We start from the raw sequence: 20,676 nt of genomic DNA, 5'->3' as shown, positions 1-20,676 counted from the left end.
TTGGATTTTGAAGTCTAAATTTGAAAAAGAAAGAGAATGTAAATATCTAATTAATAATGTTTATTTTGATTACTTGCTGAAATGATAATATTGTACATATTAGACCAAACAGACACCGTATTAAAGTTAATTTTGCCAGTTTCTTTTTACATTTGTAAATGTGACTACTACAGAATTTTAATTTTAAATTGCGTCCAAAGGCTCATTTTGCCTTTCTTAATCCTTGCGGCACTTCTTTCACCCCTCAAAATATTAGGTTAATTTTTTATTTATATTGTATAATATATTATATTATAAAGAGGAAGCTTTATAACCTTCCACTGTAATGAGGAGCTCAGTGTAAAGTAAGAAAGAGTCTTATGGGTTAGTTAGTAGGAGATAGGCTGGTTAGGGATTAACTCCTTTTGCCCACACCTATTTATTCCAAGCACCTACAATATACCTATCACAGTGAAGATGCTCTACATAATTTAAAGATGAAGGAAAGGTTTCTGAGCCCTCACTCTGTGGCAAGCATTGTGCCAAGTTCATTATATGCATTACCTCATTTAATCTCCCCAACAAGCCTGACAGTTGTATACTCTTGTAAGATATGTTTTATAGAGAGGAGACCTAAAACTCTGGACAGGTTAGCAAGCTTGCCCAAGGTGATCGGCAGGAAGAGGGCCAGGATTCGAATCCAGGCTCACCCTCTGATGTAGTCCACACTCAGTAAGCACCCATACCCCTTGAGACTTCCACATCAGGGACAGGACTTTGTATCTCTTTGTGTGAGATATTTCTCTGGAATCTGTAGAAGGCTACTTTATCTGAGCACAGCCCAGGCTAAAGGTGCTTGAAAATAAACACCCCAGGAGCAGCTCAGGGCCCAGAGCTGATGTGTGTAAACCCTCCAGCTCGCCCATCCCACAGATGGGATGACTCCAAGGTAGGTTCTTTCTCCAGGTTCTACCTGGAATTGAACCCCAGTTGCCCACAGCGGTAGTTGGCTTGACCACTCACCCTTCATCAGCTCCCTTCCTTTCTGTGGCTCATTCCCTCCTCCCCTGCTGGTATTTTCTGAGCCTGCTGCCCACATAAACCACTTGCACCCAGATCCTTGACTGGCATCTGCTTCCTGCAAAATCAAACTTAAATACCAGAACCTTCATGCTTAACCACTGTACACAGGTTGTTGAAGAAAGCTCATTATCACGCCCACCTGAGAACTTGCAGGTGCTCAGCTAAGCTAAACTACCAGGACTCCTCTCTAAATACCAGCCCTTTGAAATGCACTGAACCCAAGCAATGCGATCAAGTGTCAGTTTTTGGAAGCTCATGGAGTGGCAGGCCTGAGGAACATCAGAGCAAGTGAACAGGGGGTGAGGGAGGGGTCATCTTTCTATACTCAAAGGGGGAAGAATGTGTTAGCCCGGCTCCTGTGCAGTTCTGCTTATAAAACTTTCCCCTTGTCTTGAGCACTAGTTAGATCGCTTTTGAGACCATCTTAACACTGACATCCTAAGTGGGCGTACGCAGAATGCAGATTTAGGGCTCAGAATCATGTGCTTGCAACTTTGCAAGCAGAAAATCTATAACTGGCCAATGCTAGTTCAGTTAAACAGCAAATATTCAAAGGTACCCTGTACTGCTATTATACCTTAGCCTTCTAATCAGCTAATTCTGCCTTCAAATCCCAGCCAGCCAACCAATCATCCCATTGGAACTGGTGGAGAGGAATTTCTCCTCGGACCCAGAGCAGCAGCCTGGGACTGAGAGAGAACAGTTAGCAAAGAAACCCGGAACACTAACTACTCTATGAGTGAGTTTAGTTCCTTCTTTATCTCTCGGCAGCTCAGTCTTTATCCTGATACCTTGGCAGGGTCTACTCAGGATTCTTCTGGAGTCTTAAAAGAAAAATAAATGCTTCCCAATGTCCAACTCTGCAGGATTGAGGAGAAGGTAGAATCATGGCGGAGTAGGAGGGACAGGGACAACATCCAGAACTTAGCTATGCCCATGCAAATTCTTGGGTCACTTCATCCACCTGTTCAAAATTTAGGGTTAATGTTTTATCACATGAGAGGATGAGATAAGAGGCTGGGGTACACTGGTGGTTCAGTGGTAGAATGTTTGCCTTTCATGCGGGAAACTTGGATTCGACTCCTGGGCCATGAGCCCAACCACCCCCCCGCCCCAAAAAAAGTATGAGATAAGAACTAGACAAATCGTTCATTCACTCACTCATCAGTGTCTTCATTCATTCATTCATTCATTCATTCACAAATACTCCTAGAAGGCAGCGAACACTTTGCTAGATTGTCACAGAGCTTATAGGGAAGTGATATAACACAATACTTAAAAGCCCACACCCAGAGTCAATGTACTTCTGCAAAACTTGGCTCTGCCACTTATAGATGTGTGATTCGGCATTATTCACAGCCACACTGTGCCTCAGTTTTTCATCCAGGAAAATGTGGAAAAGAATGCACTTATTGCAGAGCTGCTGTTGGGATTCAATGGAACAGCCATACAAGCAACTAAAATAATGCTGCCAGGTTAAGTGGTCAATAAGTGTTATCTATTATCGTGGCCTAGAAAAGGAGAGAAGCATTAACAAATCATAATTAAATTAACTGAGTAACTAAAATTTTTCCTTGCAAGGAAAATATAGCTTGCTTTGGGAGCTCGTAAAAGCCCAGGGTTGGTATGATGGGGTGTTGTGTGGCAGAGGAATCTCATCTCAGCTGGAGGATCAGGGAAAGCAATCCCCTAGAAGAGTCATTTCTACTTAGATCTCAAAGGTGGGTAAGAATTAGCTTGGTAAATAGAGAAGAAGTATGTAACCATCCTTACAACCAATGCACTCTGATTTCACATGCATTCCAATGCACCTCTCTGACTTCCATGTGATACCACTCAGAAGTTACAAAAACTACATTTTAAAAAAATCCAGACTGAGTCAGTGCTTCCTGTAAATATACAAACAAAAGAATGAATAAATAAGCAAATATATGTCTTGATGGTAAGTTATGGCAGAGTGTTCCAGTAACTTCAATTATATCAAGCATGGCAGGAGGATATGAAGGAGCGACCCTCAGTGTTGTAAAAATTAGATCTTGGCCATTATTCAAAATTAGGCAAGCCCCTTCTCCACCATCACCAGATGTTTTCAGAAAATACAGTATGAGCCACATTCCGAAGTCATCTCTCCTGCCATGGCAGTACTGATCTCCTATATGGTTCTTTTGTTCATTTATGTGTTTCCTTCACTTCATAAATATTAGGTAACTGACACACCTTCTAAAGTTCAGCAACGAGCAAGTTTTATGATCACCAAAGGATTTCTGCTATTTGAAAATTGCTATCAGCCCATTTAGGAAGGCAGATTTGTGTTCCAGGCAGAATGTCTATACAGGTCCGAGCACATTGGCTGAGCGTGAATCCTTAAGTCTTTTATGTACCCTCTGGGTAACCTTGGTAAGTAACCTCCTGTGTGTCCCTTTCCTCAGATGTGAAATGGGAATGATAATCGTGTCTTGTCAGAAACCATGAGGATTAAATGAGCAAATTATTCTAAAGATGCTCAAGCAGAACTTGGCACATAGTAGTTGCTCAGTAAACATTCACTACTATTATTATTTCTATGTATCATCTTAAAATCAACATACATGCTTCACTGATAGCCTGTAAGAGAGATATTGACAAATATAAAAATATTAATGCCCTTGCTACTGTAAAACTGCTTAGTGGATAGACTGTATTTAGATCTCTGCAAAGGAAAACAGTAGTGTCCTGAATCAGAGTAAGAGATGAGGAGGGAATTTGCACCCGTGCTTATCTGCACAATCAGAGCCTCACTGCCAGTCATGGGCTGAGCTGTGCTCCTTGTGCAGAATGCCAAGCATCCCTTGAAAAGGGAGCTCAGGGCTTTATTTTCCAGGCAAAAGCACTGCCCTAAGCTTACCCATGAATAGCAAATCCTTTCCTTATACCTGCTTCTCTTTTTAGCTTCCATTTCTTTGCTTCTATGCAGAATTTGTTCTCTTAAGGTTCTTGTTTCTCCTGACAGGTAGTGGTTCAAGAATAGAGCCAAGCTTAGAGTTTGTTTCCAGTGAAGGGATATTTTTTTCCTCTCCCAGACTACAGGTTGCTAATTGGCAGTATATGGGGTGGATGTGACCAGCAGATGTGATTAGTTTAGCCTAAGCATTCTTTCATAAAATGTATTGTATTTTGTAGAGTGTGCCTCTACTTTATCTTCATCACAAAGTTGTCCTTGTCTCTGCCACCCAATGGAATTGCCCCTCCACCCCTTGCTCAGTCCAGTCTGTTTCACACTTGCCTGGTCCTCCAGCTATTTCAGTTTGCAACCCTACTTTGGTTTTTGGGAAAAGACTCTTCAAGTTGCAAGTTCTCCTTACACTATGAGCCTCTGGCAATTTGTCCCAGTGGCATCTAAAACCCTTGTGCTCCCTGTTCCATTGCAGTTATTTTGGCTTTGCAACTAAACCCTGGCCTACTGGATAAGGGTAAAATAATTTTCACCACTTCTAGGCCTGGTCCGTGGAATGTTCTGTGTGACCTTCTGTCTGCTTTCTTCTCCTATCCCTGCAAATAGATGTGCAGCAATTCCAAGATGGTGGACTCATCCACTAGAAAGAGCCCAGATCTCAGTCACTGCGCAAAGGACAGGTGTCCAGGAATGCTGCCCAGCAAGGAACATCGACATAACCTTGTCGGACGTCACAGAGATTTGGAATTGTATGTTACAGCAGCTGCCCAAGCTGATTGCACTAAGCATGGAAGCCACGAGGGTGGAGGGGTTGACTGTACCACTGGCAGCAGAGACACATCCCAGAGGCCAGTGAGAAGTATTGGAATATGACAGCCTACTTAACACAATGGTCTTAGAAGTAGCTGTAAATAAAAAGAGAGACTCTTCCTGCCACAAATAATTATTTCATCTGCCTATAATCTGATCTGATCCTCTCTTAAGGCAGATCTAAAATGGTATTTTTCAAACCATGCCACTATTGCTTCTTGGCACTTGTTGTTTTCTTTTCACTGACTCACTCTGCTTTCTGCTACTCACGTGGATGGACAGTTACTTTATCCTCACCACAAACACCTCCAGTTTATGCTTGTCAAAGTTGGTCTATTGGAATCAGTGTAGAGGGTCTTAGATTGGCTGGGAAGAAAGGCGACTACCTCTGACTCACAAGATATAAAAATGTTACTGCAATGTATTTTGATTGATTTCTTTATCCTGCCTCAGACCAAAAATCTAGACTCCTGAAAGAGCTTATAAATTCACACTGCCTACAGGGAAAGCACAGTGAAAAAAGCACTTCAAACACACACATGTGTACACACACCTATGCCCTCCCTGTGAGTGTAAGCTCGTGTCACTCACACACTCCCCTGAGTCTGACCTCCGTATAATGTTCTTGCTGTTTTCCAGTCCTGGGAACACAGAATGCCTCCTTCCTTCTTGTCCATTAGGGTCAGACACACTTAGCAATGGTTATGTGATTCTTGGGAAGGTAAAGGGGGAATAGCCCTGGTTGGGTAAGTCCAGTTGTTGCTTTCATACATTTAAATAGTATGTCTCCAATTTATATAAAAAATAAGGAAATATAAAACAGGAAAGCAGCTTGCTTCTAAACAATATTGTCCTTTTACAGTTAACTTTGCACACCAATTTTATAAACTTGTTCTATATTGTAAAAAAAAAAAAAAAGGCTTTATTTCTGATTTAGTGTGATTCAGTATCTTTTTCTCAAATTATTGAAAGGGAAGCTGCATCTATATGAAAAAGCATGCCACAGGAAGGCAAACTTCTTTGGGCTCCTCTTCTGGCTATGTTATCACTTCTCTGACTTTTGGCAAATTACTTTACTTTGAACAGCCTTCATGCTCTAATTGATAGAATGAACATATCATGGTTGCTAGGAGGCTTTCATGAGAGGATGTAGTAGGAGGTCTGTCTGGTTAGATGTCTGTCTATGCCCATGCCCTAATCTCTGAATCTGTGAATATGTCAAGTTACATGGCAAAGAGGGATTGAAGTGGCGAATCACCTGATTAAAGTTGCCTAGATTATTGGGGTAAATCCAATGCAATCATAAGGGTCCTTGGAAATGGAAAAGGAAGTTGAAGAGTCTGAGGAAAAGATGAGACCAGGAAAATGAGGTTAGAGCAATGCAACATGAGAAGGATTCAAGCCATCATTACTGGCTTTGAAGATGGAAGTGGGGCACCATGAGGCAAGGAATGTGGACAGCCTCTAGAAGCTAGAAAAGAAAAGCAAACAAATTCTCCCCTCGAGACTCCAGAAAGGAACATAACCTCACCGCAACCAAGATTTTTAGCCTGGTAAATCTCATGTCAAAATTTTCACCTCCCGAAGCATAAGATAATAAATTTGTGTTGTTTAACGTACTATGTAATAATTTATTATAGAATTATTAGGAAACTAATATAGTCTGCCATAGTGCCAGTTCCACTGCAGATTCTTAGAAAATATTGGTCCTCTTTACTTTTTTTTTTTTTTGAAATATAAATAAGCATAGTAATTTGGACAAAAATAATGGAGATGGAGAAACACAAGAGTGAAAGGGGAGGAGGACAGGAATGAGGGTAGAGGCGATGATGGAAGGAGGGACATACATGCCTTGGGAATCCTTTGATCAAACTATCAGATAGCATGATATAAAAATGATTGCCCTAAATGCTCCTTTTCTGAGCATAAATAGGGCTAGTTCTCTTTCTTGTGCCTTAGCATTGTTCCTTTCAACTTATGGATTTTTTGGTCTGCTATAATGGCAGAGAGGATAGGTTCCTTTTTTCATCAACTATTTTAGTCCAAATTTTAAAGGCACTGGGTTAAATGCTGATGAAGGAGAGTTTGGCAAAGCATACCTATCCTTCCTTGATAAACATCTTGTTTTAAAGAAAAGCCAGATTCATAAACAAAGTATGATATGCTTACATTATAATATCAAATGATATGATGTAATACAATACAATATAGTGTAAGGGATTGAATCCTGTCCCTAGAAAAGGCATGTTTAGGTCTCAACCCCTGTCCCCGTGGGTGCGAACCCATTTGTAAATAAGAGCTTTGAAGATATTCTTAAAGTGTACCCAAACTGAATGAGGCTGGGCTTTAATTCAGTAGGGTTGAAGTCCTTACAAGCAAAGGAAAATGAGAAGTCATGAGGAACAGCCAGAGGTGAGGAGTCAACAAAACCTGCGAGAAAGGAGAAGATACCACCATGTGTATTGCCATATTACAGAAAAACCAAAGACCCAGGGATCACCCACAACCAGCCCCAGAATGCCACAGGCTTTGGGGAGAAAGTATCACCCGCTGACACCTCAGCACTAGACCTCTAGCCTCAAAATTGTATGCCAATAAATTCCTATCGTTTAAGCCAAGCCATGACGTGGTATTTGTTTTAGCAATTAGGAAACTAAAACATTAGAGTAGAGTAGAAAAGAATAGAATAGAATAGGTTTCCATATACTGGAAGTCAGATGGAAAGTATTTAATAGTACAACTTCTCAAACTTGACTACATGGGTTCAAATTCCAGTTTTGCCACTTACTTGCTTAAGAATTACTTAACTTTTCTATACCTCGGTTTCCTCAATTGTAAGATAAAGTCAATTATCTTCTCTACCCCCACTGGTTTTAAGGTTTAATGAGTTACCATTGATCAAAGTACTTAGGACATACATGGTGGGTGCTAGATGTTATCTAACATTATTATTACTTATTTTAATACAGACAAACATGTATTTAAAAAGAAAGAATAGTACACTCTTTTTAGATGAGAATTAGGAACTAGGGAGATATCATACACAGGGTCATATTGGAAAAATAACTGAAATTTTTCACATGGTAAAGAAGGAGAAAGAATGTTCCATGCAGGGTTCAGTAAATATAAACCCCTAGGTATGCCAGTTCAGGAAATAAGGAGCAATTTACCAGGGATCAACAAGCTCTGGGTTGTTTTCAAGATTATTTGAAGGTGTTTTGTTTTCTCTGAAATAGTATTGAATTGATCAGGCATGTCCTTGTACAGTCTGACTAAAAACTGAAGCCAAAAACAATCCATTCAAAAAAATCACAATTTCTGTCCAAATGGAATTAACTCTTTATTATTGTTAAGATTCTAGGATTAACAAACTAGCTTCTTTTGGCAAATCTAAAGGGAAAACACAAAACAGTGCTGTAAGAATTTCACTTAATCCACCTAGGCAGGGTTGGCTCGTGGGCCTGCCCCAGAGTTGATGGTACTTACATTTATTTATGCAATTTTGGTAACTAAATTAGTGGTGTCAATTACCAGATAAGACCTGCCTCCCTTAAGTCAAGCAAAGGAGTTTTCCTATCTAACATATCCTTGGGAGAGCCCAACAAGTTAGTTGAGCAAATATTAAATACTTACTGTTTGCTGAGCACTGGAAGACTTGCCTGGTCTACACAAAAGAACTTGAGTCCATGGAGACAGCCGATGGGAGCCCTACTGAGTGAACAGGTCTGCGGTTTAAGTACTCAACCTGGTGCCTTGTGTAACACAGCCTCAACCAACCTGCAATCTCAGATACTACTGTGGTGGACAGCGCACTGCAAGCTCAGACCTGTCAGGTGGGGTGTCCTGGCATCCTTCCACTGTCAGCTTAGGGGATTTCCTCTGCACTGCAGGAGCTTGCAGAGTTAGGAAACATGGTAGACGTTAAGTCTTCAGGAGGAAGCCCTCACTCCGTGGGGATGGAAGCTGATTAAATCTACCAGCCCACCTTCTTCCAGTGGACAACCCCGGGGGCATTCCATGTGCCCTTTGGAGGCCCCGAAGGCTGTAACTAGGACTCGGCAAGGCCTCGTAATTGCTCGCTCTCTACCCCCTCCCCTGCCTAACCCTCCTGTGTCTCACTCCTGCTTCCAGAGAAAATTAACAGCACCTAGTCCTTGACTCAGGCTCTGATTTCAGGGATCCCAACATAGGGCATGCCCCATGTATTGTTTTCCTGTTAAATTACCCTAAACTCAGTGGCTTAGACCAACACCTATTTATTATTGTACAGCTCTGGAGATCCAAAATCTAAAGTGGGTCCACAGGGCTGTGATCCTGGAGGAGGCCCCAGCAGAGACTGTGTTTCCTTTCCAGCTTTTGGGAAAGGACACCGCCTGCAACCTTTTAGCACATTACCTTTTTCCTCCTTCTTCAAAGCTAGCTGTGTATCATCTTCTCCTCTTTCTCTGTCCCTCTGTGTCCGTTATCTCATTGCCTTCTGTCTTTGACCCTGACCCTCCTGCCTCCCTCTTACCCTCTTATGCAGAGCCAGGTGATTGCATCAAACCCACCAAATATTCCAGAATCATGCCCCTCTTAAGATATTTATAATCACATCTGCAAAGTCCCCTTTGCCATAGAAAGGTGCATTCACATGCTCTGGAAATGTGGATTTGGTCATATTATGGTGTCATGAGTCAGCCTGCCACTCGCCAAAGTGTGGCTTGTATGGGGAGAGAAAAGTTCTGCAAATACAGTTTTATTCCAAAATATCCAAGAATGAGTCTCTTCCTTACCTCTCATATTCCTCACAACGTTTACCTGTGAAATCAGGAAAATCTAAACAAAGACTGTCTAATAGTCCACAGCTCCACATCCAGGCCTGATACCATGTCAATTTAACAACTAGACTATGACCTTTTCTTGCTTAGAAATAATTATCAGGTCCTGCCTGGCCTTGCTGTGAAGTGGAACATTTTATTCTAACTGTGCAACTCAACACTTTCTTCTCTGCCAGACTTCAGACAAGGTGTCAGATTTGTCATCACATGGGAAGGTTTTTATTAATTATCTTTCAGAGCCAAAGCCCTTTTTGTAATTTATATTTTTTCACACCAGGAAAATTCTTCTATTGAACTAAATGTCTATCTTGTTAAATTGTTTTTTCCTGCTAAAGGTCCTCATTCGGAAAGTTCCAGAAGAAAAGAAATAAACCAAACAAAAATTGGTGTTGAAGGCAAGGAAGTGATTGTGTTACGGAGAGCACCACATAGCCTCCCCGGATACGGTTAGGGGTGTAAGCATCTTCTTATTCTTTACAATCGAACTGCCTAAAGTACAGTTAAAATGGAAAGTCCCCCAAATGTGGGTTTTCCTGAGTCAGAAGAAATCACAAAGATTAGTCTGGAAATACCCATTAGCCATATTTCTCAGGACTCGGTCATGGATGCAGCTAACACTCATCACGGACCTCCTATGTGTCAGTGCCAAGGTATACAGAAAAGAATAAGGCAAGCTTCTGACCATAAAGGAACACAGAAAGCAAAAGAAGATGACAGAAGCACTGAAAATGTGGGGTCTTCTCCCAAATTAGGACCCCTTCTGCAGTGTAGCTAGAGCTCTTACTCTGAGGGACTCAGATGGGCAAGACCAAGCTACTCTGATGGTCCAAAATCACCCAGAGCTAGGAACTGGTAGGCATAAAGCTGTGAAGAAAACATTCCTACAACACTGATAACAATATTGTTTATTTTTAAAAGGCAAGAATTTTTGAAAAAATAACTGAATTTAATATGCGCCCTTTTAAAATTGTATATTTTTGTTTTATGTTTGCAGAGTAGCAAACAAGATAGTAATATGGCGTCTAAGAAGAAGGCAAGACAGGGAGATATACCAGTAGAGTCCTGATAAGTAACCCTCTGGGAATGAAATGTCCTAATTTGGAGCATTTGCCAATTCCCATGGTGTAAACACTTTCATGGTAGATGATTTCAAGCCACAGAATGAAGCCACTGACCACAGAGATGGGAAGAGATGCGCACAATGGGTTCTTAAGAGCTGAGCAGCTCCTACCCATTCCTAGTCCTGGGTTGTTTGGGCCAAGGATTTGGGCCAAGGACCTGCCTGGGTCCTTGCAGATCCTTTATGAGTTGGAATCTCCATGACACAATATAGAGCTTCCCTCCTGCCCAGCATGACATTTGGTCATTGGGAATGGGTGTACTACGCATGAGCTAAAAGAGCCTGTAAAAGTCTTCCACTAATGGAGCGAAATGGGCCACCATAACTTGGCTTTATAGTAAGAGAAAATGCAATGAGTCTGTGATTCGTGACTGTGTTATTTAAATATCGTGTTTGATGTTTTATCCAGAGTCCTAGCTCAAATGATCAGAGATAATCTGCCTTCTGACATAATTAGGGAGCCGCTGCTTTGCTAAGCTGGAGGATAATCAATTTGACCTTGCAAGTTTGTCTATAGTGCCATACAAATGTTGAACACAGAAACCTACCAGTCACACCGCATTCTCCCTAGAGAGTTGAGCTTCATCTAGAAACTTTGTTCCCAGGGCAAGCATGCTCTAATCAAGGGGCAGCAAGTATGATGATGGCAGGTCTTATGGGGCCACTGCATCTGTTAGATGGCCTCTAGTTTATGGATTGGTTCCTAACATTTAAATATCACGGATTTTCCTTGAAGTATCTGGATTTGGGAGAGCACTGGGATTGGAATCAAGAGTAGCACACCATGGAAGATAGGAGGTCCTTCTGACAGTCCCTAGCAACAGCATTTTTGCCTTTTATTATCCCATTTGCACTGTTGTTTCTTTGCATTTGAGTTACCAGCGCTTTTTTTTTTTTTTTTTCTTTTTTGCATGGGCAGGCACTGGGAACGAACCCGGGTCTCTGGCATGGCAGGCGAGAACTCTGCCTGCTGAGCCACCATGGCCTGCCCAGCAGTGCTTTCAATTTTGTATTTGTCATTACACCAATTTTGTAACACCTAGACCTCTTCAGTTTTTCTTGTTACCTGCCTGGCCTCTCTGAGCATCTGATTTTCCATTCTTCATCTAGTAATGCTCCTAGGAAAAAAGTCTCTTTCAAATGGGTTCCAGAGAAGTAATTTGTGCTACGGTAAAACCACCACCACCATGAAAAGTCTCCAACATCCCCTTCTTAAAGCTGTTTTCAGATTTATTGTCTTCTAGATTCTGGCAAGCTGAGTCAGCCTACTCCATTACTCAAGTTAATATTTTGTTTCAGAGCATCAGGCCATTCCTGCTTAGCCCACTCATCCAAAGGCACCGGCATTTGAGGGCAATAAATATACAGCATGGCTGGTCCCCACAGACTGAGGCCATCCCCTCCCTCAGTTTTAGCAGCAGTGCCAAACCATTGTCCTTCTCTCTAATCCCTGCAACAGGCAGCACCGGATCCCCTTAAACCTGCTTCCCACTAAAAGAGAACCAAGAACGGAACATCTGCATACAAATATATTAAGTCAAAGTCTCCTCATCATTACAGCATTAACATTAGGAGTGCCTAAGCCAGCCTCTTCACCCCATCAAGCAAACTTTTGTCAAGTTTTGAACTAAGAATAAAGAAAACATTGAAGATAAAATGTCATGAAAAGGGCATTATATTTTTTTCTTATGTCCATTTGAGTCTAGAAGGCCAATTATCCTGGAATTTTGTGAGTTGGTCTTTGGGATATTTTCAAGGCAAAGCTGGATTAATGTGATAATAATATTTCTGCTTATCTCACTGCTCTTTCAAATTAAGCCTGATTTGGCGGGCCGCGGTGGCTCAGCGGGCAAAGTGCTTGCCTGCTATGCCGGAGGACCTCGGTTCGATTCCCGGCCCCAGCCCATGTAACAAAAACGGAGAAACAGAATACAATAAAAACAAGAAAATGTTTAAAAATGTTTCCCTTTCTTCCTTCCTTCCTTCCTTCTATCCTTCCTTCCTTCTCTCTGTCTTTCCTTTAAAAAAAAAAAAAAAAAAAATTAAGCCTGATTCTTCCTTTAGAAAAATGGTGTATCCCCCACCATAGTAAATTTGAAGGAAAAAAGGTCTTCAAAAATTAAACATTGCAAAATGTGCAAAGGTCATCTACTCTGAGAGAGGATACCTAGGAGGCCCTCTAGGTGGTCACTCAATAGCTCCAGGCTTTGTTCAAGGGGAAATGCTCATGAGAGTTGGGTTCTGGTGTCAACTTAGCCAGATGATGGCACCCAGTTGTCCAGTCAGGCAAGCACTAGCGGGACCATCACTGCAAGGATATTTCACGGCTGGATGATAAACTGGAAGGCTGGTTTATTAAATCATCAGTCAGTTGATCGCATCTATGGCTGATTACATGATCAACTAAGGGGACATCTCCCACAAATGAGATAGTACAATCAGTTGAGCTCGATTCAATCGGTCAAAAACTTCTAAGAGAGAAGAAAGAATTTTCACTTTTTCCTTTATCCAGCGAGCCTCTCCTGTGGAGTTTGTTGAAACTCCTCATTGGAGTTGCCAGACTCACAGCCTGCCCTACAGAGTGGGACTCATGCATTCCCATGGTTGTGTGAGACACTTTTATAAATTTCATATTTATAGTATCTCCTGTTGGTTCTGTTTCTCTAGAGAACCCTGAGTAATACCACACCCTAAGAGAAAGGCCTTCCACTGTGATGGCTGGCAAGCCCCATGTGGCCATGGCCTCTGTCACATACCAGCAGGGCAGTGGCCCAAGTAGGAAGGGCCAAGGGCCAAAATGGAGGCAATGGGAAAGGTACTGGGGACAAGGACGGGCTGTATGGTTGCACCAGCTAGAGTTCCAGCTAGGACAGCTACCCGCCTGTTATGCTCAGGAGTGTCCTGATATTAGCCCTGAAAATCCTGTGCCCCAGAAAACATCTCAGTCCCAGACACCTCACCCCAGCGGGAAACCAAGGGCATACTCCAATTGAGCTATTTGAAGGGAGATGAACATGGATGTGGCCAGTATGTGGGCTGGGGCACAGGGCATAGGACAGGATCCCAATGACAGCGGGACACCTTTATCACACCTGAAGGGCCGAGGAGGAGACTGCTTCCAGGCCTGGACAGAGGGAACTGCATGAAGGGGACTTCTGAGAGGGGCTGTGACACCCAGTGTCCCCACCTCCTTCAACAACCCCACCTCCTCCTTCCCTCTGGGCTCTTGTCTACTTTCTCATTGCCTAAATCAGTGATTGGCAAACCACAGCTGTGGGCCAGATCTGGCCCTATGCCTGATTTATAAATATAATTTTGTTGAAAACCAGCTCATTCCTTTACCTATTGCCTATAGCTGATTTCATAATACAATAGCAGAGTCAAATCATTAGCACGGAGATAACATAGTCTCCAAAGCTAAAATATTTGTCATCATCTTGCTCTTTAAAAAAGAGTTTGAAGAGTTGGTGAGGATGTAGAAAAACTGGGACCCCTATTCACTGTTGGAGGGAATATATAAATGGTGCAGCCACATTGGGAAACAGTTTTTGACAGTTCTTCAAATGATTAAACAAAGTTACCATATAGCCCAGCAATTTCACTCTTAAGTATATACCCAAGAAAAGTGGGAATACATGTCCAATGAAAATCATGTATACAAATGCCTATAGCAGTATTATTTTTAATAGCCAAAAGATGGAAATAACCCAAATGTCCATCAACTGACGAATGGATACACAAAATGTGTTATACCCAAACAAGGGAATATAAGCTGGCCATAAAAAGGAATAAAGTACAGATATATGCCACTGCACGGATGAGCCTTGAAAATATTTTGCTGAGTGAAAAAGCAGCCACAAAAGGTCACATATTATAGGATTCCATTTATATGCAATGTCCAGAATAGGCAAATCAATAGAAACAGAAAGTAGATTTGTGGTTGCCTATGGCTGGGGGGAGAGATGAAGGGATAAAGCAACGATGGCTAAAATTATGAAGGGATAAATGGTTGATGGCTAAGGGGTATGGTGTTTCTTATAAAGGTGATGAGAATGTTCTAAAATTGACCGTGGTGATGGTTGCAGATATCAGTGAACATGCTAAAAACCATCAAATTATATACTTTAAATGGGTGAATGATATGGTCTGTGTATTTTATTTTAATAAAGCTGTAATTAACAAAAACAATTTGCTGACCTCCCTTAGGACACAGGGCATGGTAGGGGAGGGTAAAGAGCAGACCTGGAGAGCCAAGGGAAGGCACTCAGCACGCTCTTTACCTGCGACACCAGTCAAAGAACAGAACTACTGGGAGATTCTGGGCCATGAGGTTGAAGACAGAGGTCCCTGCCAGTTTCCTACAGTGCCAACAAATTAGGAGCCTTTAGGCGGCTGTCTGTGAACCATCCCTGTTTGAATTAGGCTCATGCAGAGAAGACACGATTGTAGAAGGACAGAATTGAAAAGCCTAGAGGCACTCAGCATCTTTATGATATTGTTTTGGTGGCTTTTCTGTAAATTTAATATTTTCTAAGAGATATTCCTTTTTTCTTCATTCGAACAAAATACCTTAAATTAACATAAACTGAAAGGACGTGGGGGTTTTGCTTATTCTTTGGATTAGAGAACTATTAAATGTACCCATAATACTTCCCAATATTCCCGTGATGAATATTAATTGAGCACCTACTACCTGCCCAGCCCTGCGCTAAACACTGGAGACAAAGTAATAAATCAAACAGATGTGTTCTAACAAAGTGGAGGCCAAAGAAGAAGCAAAAAATAAATAGAGAAGATTACTTTGGAGAGTTAGTTTTACAAAGAAATTAAAACTGACCAACAGGGTAGGCAGCTGAACAGTAGATGGGGGCTAGGCACACATCTTTAATGAGGAAGAGGATAATTACTGGGTCCTCCCAAAGTTAAGGGGCGTCCCCCCTATGTGAAGCAGCAACGAGCACAAAGGCAGAGGCTAGTGGTGGGGTCTGCTGAGGGAGGCGCACATGTGCACTGATGGCAGAAAAAAGCAGGATGCAGGCCTGAGGCTGCTGTCCTTCCAGAGGCCTGTTTGCGAGACTAGTTGTCCTCTGGCCACTGAGGATTTGGGTACGGAGAGGGTCACCACTGTTCCCATCCTGATAAGGGTGGTTTACTGTGCCAAAACTCAGCTTTCTTTCTGTGGGTCTAGAATTTGGAGAAATGCCACCCATATACAGGTGCCTACATGACCATCCACCAATAGCCCTGGGCGCTGAGTCTCTGCTAAGCTTCCATGAAGGCAACATTTCACATGTGTTGTTACAGCTCCACACTGGAGGAGTTGAGCACATCCTGTGCAACTCTGGTGGGAACCGACTCTGGGAAGCTTGCACCTGGTTTCCTCAACTCTTGGCCCCACATGCCTTTACCCTGAGCTGATTATGCTTTGTATCCTGTCATCGTAGTAAACCATCATTGTGAGCATCACCATCTGCTGAGTCCCATGGGTGCTCCTATGGCACTATGAACCACTGAACCTGGGGTAGGCTTGGGGACCCCGACACTCATAGTATATCTGGATTTTTTTTATTTACTTTGTGACAGAAAGTGCATGGGGCACTTTTCATGGATTTTCCATGCAATCCTCACCATCCCATCACCACCACCACTTTATGGATGAAGCACTATAGATTCAGAGAGTTTCCATACTCCATCCCTGCCCCTGCCCACCCCACCTCACTTGTGGTGACCCCAGCTGAGCCTAATGAAGAAGCCAAGTGGTCTAACACCCAGTTCTACCACTCAACCTCTGGCCTCACCCATGGCGCCCAGAGCTAGCAGGACACAGACATACAGACATACTTTTGCATATTTGTTTGACTTCCACCCCAACAGACCATCCATTTTGAGACTTTTATCTATTTTTTTTTTTTTTTTTTTGCATGGGCAGATACCGGGAATCAAACCCAGATCTCCGGCATGGCAGGCAAGAACTCTGCCTTCTGAGCCACCGTGGCCCGCCCTATTTTCATTTGTTTTTATCATAAGATGCTCTAGCAGAGCTCTTTCAAGCTCCACCTCTTAATTTTGAGAGTGAATTTGAGCCTTTGTTGTAAGAAAGACTATTATGATTTGGCAATAAGATGCTTCAAAGGCGATAAATATCCCTTTAAAGGGACTGCATATCCATCGACTGAATAACTCTGCCCTAAAAATGAAAGTCACACTTGGAGAATGGAAAGGGTTATGAAAATGCAAATTAGAATGACTTTATTGGCTGAGTTGAATTCAACTGGCCTTGCCACTAAGAGGTATGCATGGGATGGGCTCCAACTAGGCCTCGTCAGAGGTGTTATAGAGCTCAGGAACTCGGTTTTAGAGGTCTCGTGATGGACCCTGATACTGAAGCTCAAAGGTGACTACCAGCAGCAGAAGGTGCAAAAGTGTTATTATTCTAGAATACTGAAAATAAAGATCTCTCGAGGCCTGATCTCTTTGTCATCAATATTCCTCAAAGTGGGTTACATATACCATTGTGGTGTGTGAGATAATAATATTAGAGTGTTTGCTCAGAGAGACACTAAAAAATTTAATAATTGTGCTTTATTTTAGTGCTTAGCTCCTATTTATAGCAAGTAATGTTGATTTTGTTTATGGTAATGATAGAAGATTTCCTTTCTAAGTATATTTGCCTGTGCAAAATCATCAATCAACTTAAACAAAAAATTAGCAAAGACTAAAGGGAGGGTGGTTCCATAATAGAAATCATCTAAAAGACTTGACTAGCAGAAACCCTGTACTGGAAATTTTTTTAAATATCTGGGAAGGTTCCTAGACAGAGGAGTTCAGCCAGCAGGGGAAGAGTGATTTGAAGGCATATACCCATCAGAGTCTAAGAAAGTAAAGCCATAGCACATTTTGGATCAGTGGTTCTCAAAGTGGAATCCCTAGACCAACAGAATCAGTGTTACCTAGGAGTTGGTTAGAAATGCAGGGTCTCAGACCTCACTCCAGGCCCCCTGAATCCAAAACTCTGGGAGTGGGGCCCAGAAATCTGCATTTTCACAAGTTCCCCCATCATTCCCATGCCCACTCAAGTTTGAGAACCAGAGTTTTAGAGGACTCACCATTCAATCATTCGTGCAATCAACAAACACTAATGAAGCATCTTTCATACCCATGTTTCATATTTGCATTTACAGCTCTGAAAAGCAATGAAGGAGGAAAGCATTTCATTTTATTAAAGACACATGACACATGCTGAGAGTGAATCATGGCACATTCTGATGAGTAGAACGAGGCTTTGCTGTGCATAGAGACTCAAGGGCCTAGAGCCACTAACTCCTGGGGAGTTTGTGGGGGGAGGGATGTCCTGGTGTGACTAAGACATATTCATTTTATTGTCATTTACTGATAGAGCCGATGAAACCCTGGCCAAGAATTAAATGTCCTCGGTTTGCTGGAGGCAAGCATGCATATAGATTGATCATCACAGCAGGCAGCCCCTGCCTCCTCCTGTGTGTGAGCTGAGACCTTTGGAGCCTGGGCAAAGTTCTATCTGGAGAGGAGGAGAGAGGAAGCCACTGTCACTGTGCTGATGAGCAGAGCATCACCTTGCCATCTAGCAGCCCACGTTGGTATGCAGCTACCACCCCTCTTTGGCTAAATAACCAGCATGGAATAGAAAATGATAGAGCAAGGGTGTTTTAGTTTCCTAGCTGCTAAAACAAATGCCATGCAATGGGTTGGCTCAAACAATGGAAATTTATTAGTTCAGTTTTGAGGCTAGGAGAAGTCCAAAATCAAGACACCAGCCAGGCAATGGTTTCTCCCAGAAGTCTGTGTTGTTGTGGGGCCAGCTATGGGTAATCCCTGGACTTTGGCTTTTCTGTCACACAGCAAGGCTCACAGTGGCATCTTTCCACTTCTCTTCCAGGTTCTGTTAATTGCCAGTTTCTGGCTATTCCCCATGTGTCCAATTTCCTTTGCTTATGGGGACTTCGACCCTATTGAATTAAAGTCCACCCTCCTTCAGTTTGGGTACACATTAACTAGTGGCATCTTCACAGGTTCTAGCCACTTCCACATGACCAGGGTTGGGACCTGAATCTGCCTTTTGTGGGGGGACATGATTCAATTCCCCAACAATCTGGAAAGGAGAGGATTTCATCAGATCAGTGGATACACTTGTCTGATGCACTTTCCCAAGGAAGTGCCTTAGAGGAAATTCGCTGGGGACAATACTGGCAGCTTTGAACACAGCCTCAGTATCTAAAGGTGGGGCATCTGTGGAGTTTAAATCCAGGCTCCATGTGATATTGAAAAAGGGGAAGGCACCAAAATTTATAAAGCACTTTCTCTGTGAACACTGGAAGAAGAAGACAATGATTGAAACCTCATAGAACCGTGCTTCCAATGTGGCAGCCACCAGCCATGTGCAGCTATTGAGCAGTAGATACACGGCTAGTCTGAACGGAGACATGCTCTCAATGCATGCTGGGTGTCAAGGAGTTATTATAAAAATATATATACATATAAAATATCTCAATTATTTTATACTGATTACATGTTGAAATGATATCATTTTGGATATATTGGGTTAAATTAAAATATAAAAGTTAATGTTTCTCATTTATTTTTCTTCTTGCAATGTGGCTACTAGAAAATTTAGAATAATGTATGTGGGTTGCTTTAAATTTCTATTGGACAGCTTTGGTTTAGAGTAGATTCAGAGCAGGGATTGGCAAATTTCTTAAAGACCCAGGTAGTGAATATTTTAGGCTTTGTGGGCCAAGAGGAAAAATCAAAGATATTATGCAGGTGTTCATACAACCATTTAAAAATGTGAAGCCACTTTTAATTCCTGGACTGTACTCAAAGAGATGGTGGGCTGGATTTGGTCTGTGATTTGCACTATGCATACCCCTGTCCTGAAGCATAACGCGCTAGGAAATATCCAGAGTACAGCTCCATAGATAGACCTGGCAACCCCACCTCTAAGGACCCAACTGTGTGAGCGGACATATAATAGGTCTGTGGCAACAGTGAGGGCACTGAGGCTTAGAAAGGTTAAGAGGTCAGTCAGCCACTAACAGTCAAGGTTGGACTTGAACGGAGGCTTTGTGTGACTCCATGTTCTCAATCTCCAGGTGCCTTCTGCTTTTCTCTTTTTATGTGTGTGCGGGGGGAGTCTTTCTTTTGACAGTGTGTATAATCATATTGACCCAGCACTGATTGGCTATAGCTTAGCCATCTAATTCAGGCCTCTGCTTTGCATGCATGAGAAATCAATCCTTCAAATTCATTTCTGATATATGTGCAGCCTTTCTGGTGGGAAAAAAAAAAAGACCGTCCATATTCTAATAACAAGAATTGCATTCAGTGCATCAAGAGTTAATCTTCTGATGCTGATGGTTATTAATATACGAAATACAAAGCACACATATCCTATCTTCTGAAAGCAGATGCACTAATGCTGAATTGAGAAAATTATTATTTATTAAAAATGAGATAGTCATGGGCCAGTGACTGATCCTGATTGGGTTTAGAGGCAATTCCCCACCCACGAGGCAAGTAATGTGTTTCTGGAGAAAGGTGTTTTGTTAAACAAAAAATGCCAGTAACATTATTATTTGTCTGCTCTATGCTCACACGTAAGATCTTTTCATGTTATAATGGCATCAACCAAGAGACCCTCACCATACACATTTTCTCTACAAAGCAGCTCCTGTGCTGTCAACAGGCAGAGAGCCAAAGCTCTCTAGAGCCTAGTTCTGGCCCAGGCGTGCCCTGAGAATCCAAAGAAATGAGGCTGGAGTGGATGGAAGACAGTTTCCCTAAGGTAGCTGGGTTGGCATTAAGTTATTCACTGGGCACAGAGAAGAACAGAGAGGGAAAGAATGGGATCATTTTCCAACTCCATCAGTCACAAAAGCAACCACCAAGCCCTTGCG

At 42.2% G+C, this 20,676-nt stretch overlaps 1 protein-coding gene across 6 annotated transcripts in view; it reads right to left on the bottom strand.

The window, feature by feature from the left end:
- Positions 1–20,676, bottom strand: part of CDH13 (cadherin 13) — a 1,150,740-nt gene that overhangs the window by 920,751 nt on the left and 209,313 nt on the right. The window lies entirely within an intron of this gene.

Source organism: Tamandua tetradactyla, chromosome 16 (assembly GCF_023851605.1).
Source record: "Tamandua tetradactyla isolate mTamTet1 chromosome 16, mTamTet1.pri, whole genome shotgun sequence".
NCBI classification, from domain to species: Eukaryota; Metazoa; Chordata; class Mammalia; order Pilosa; family Myrmecophagidae; genus Tamandua; species Tamandua tetradactyla.
The sequence above is the reverse complement of the archived record's forward strand: the minus strand, read 5'-3'. Positions and strand labels throughout refer to the sequence as shown.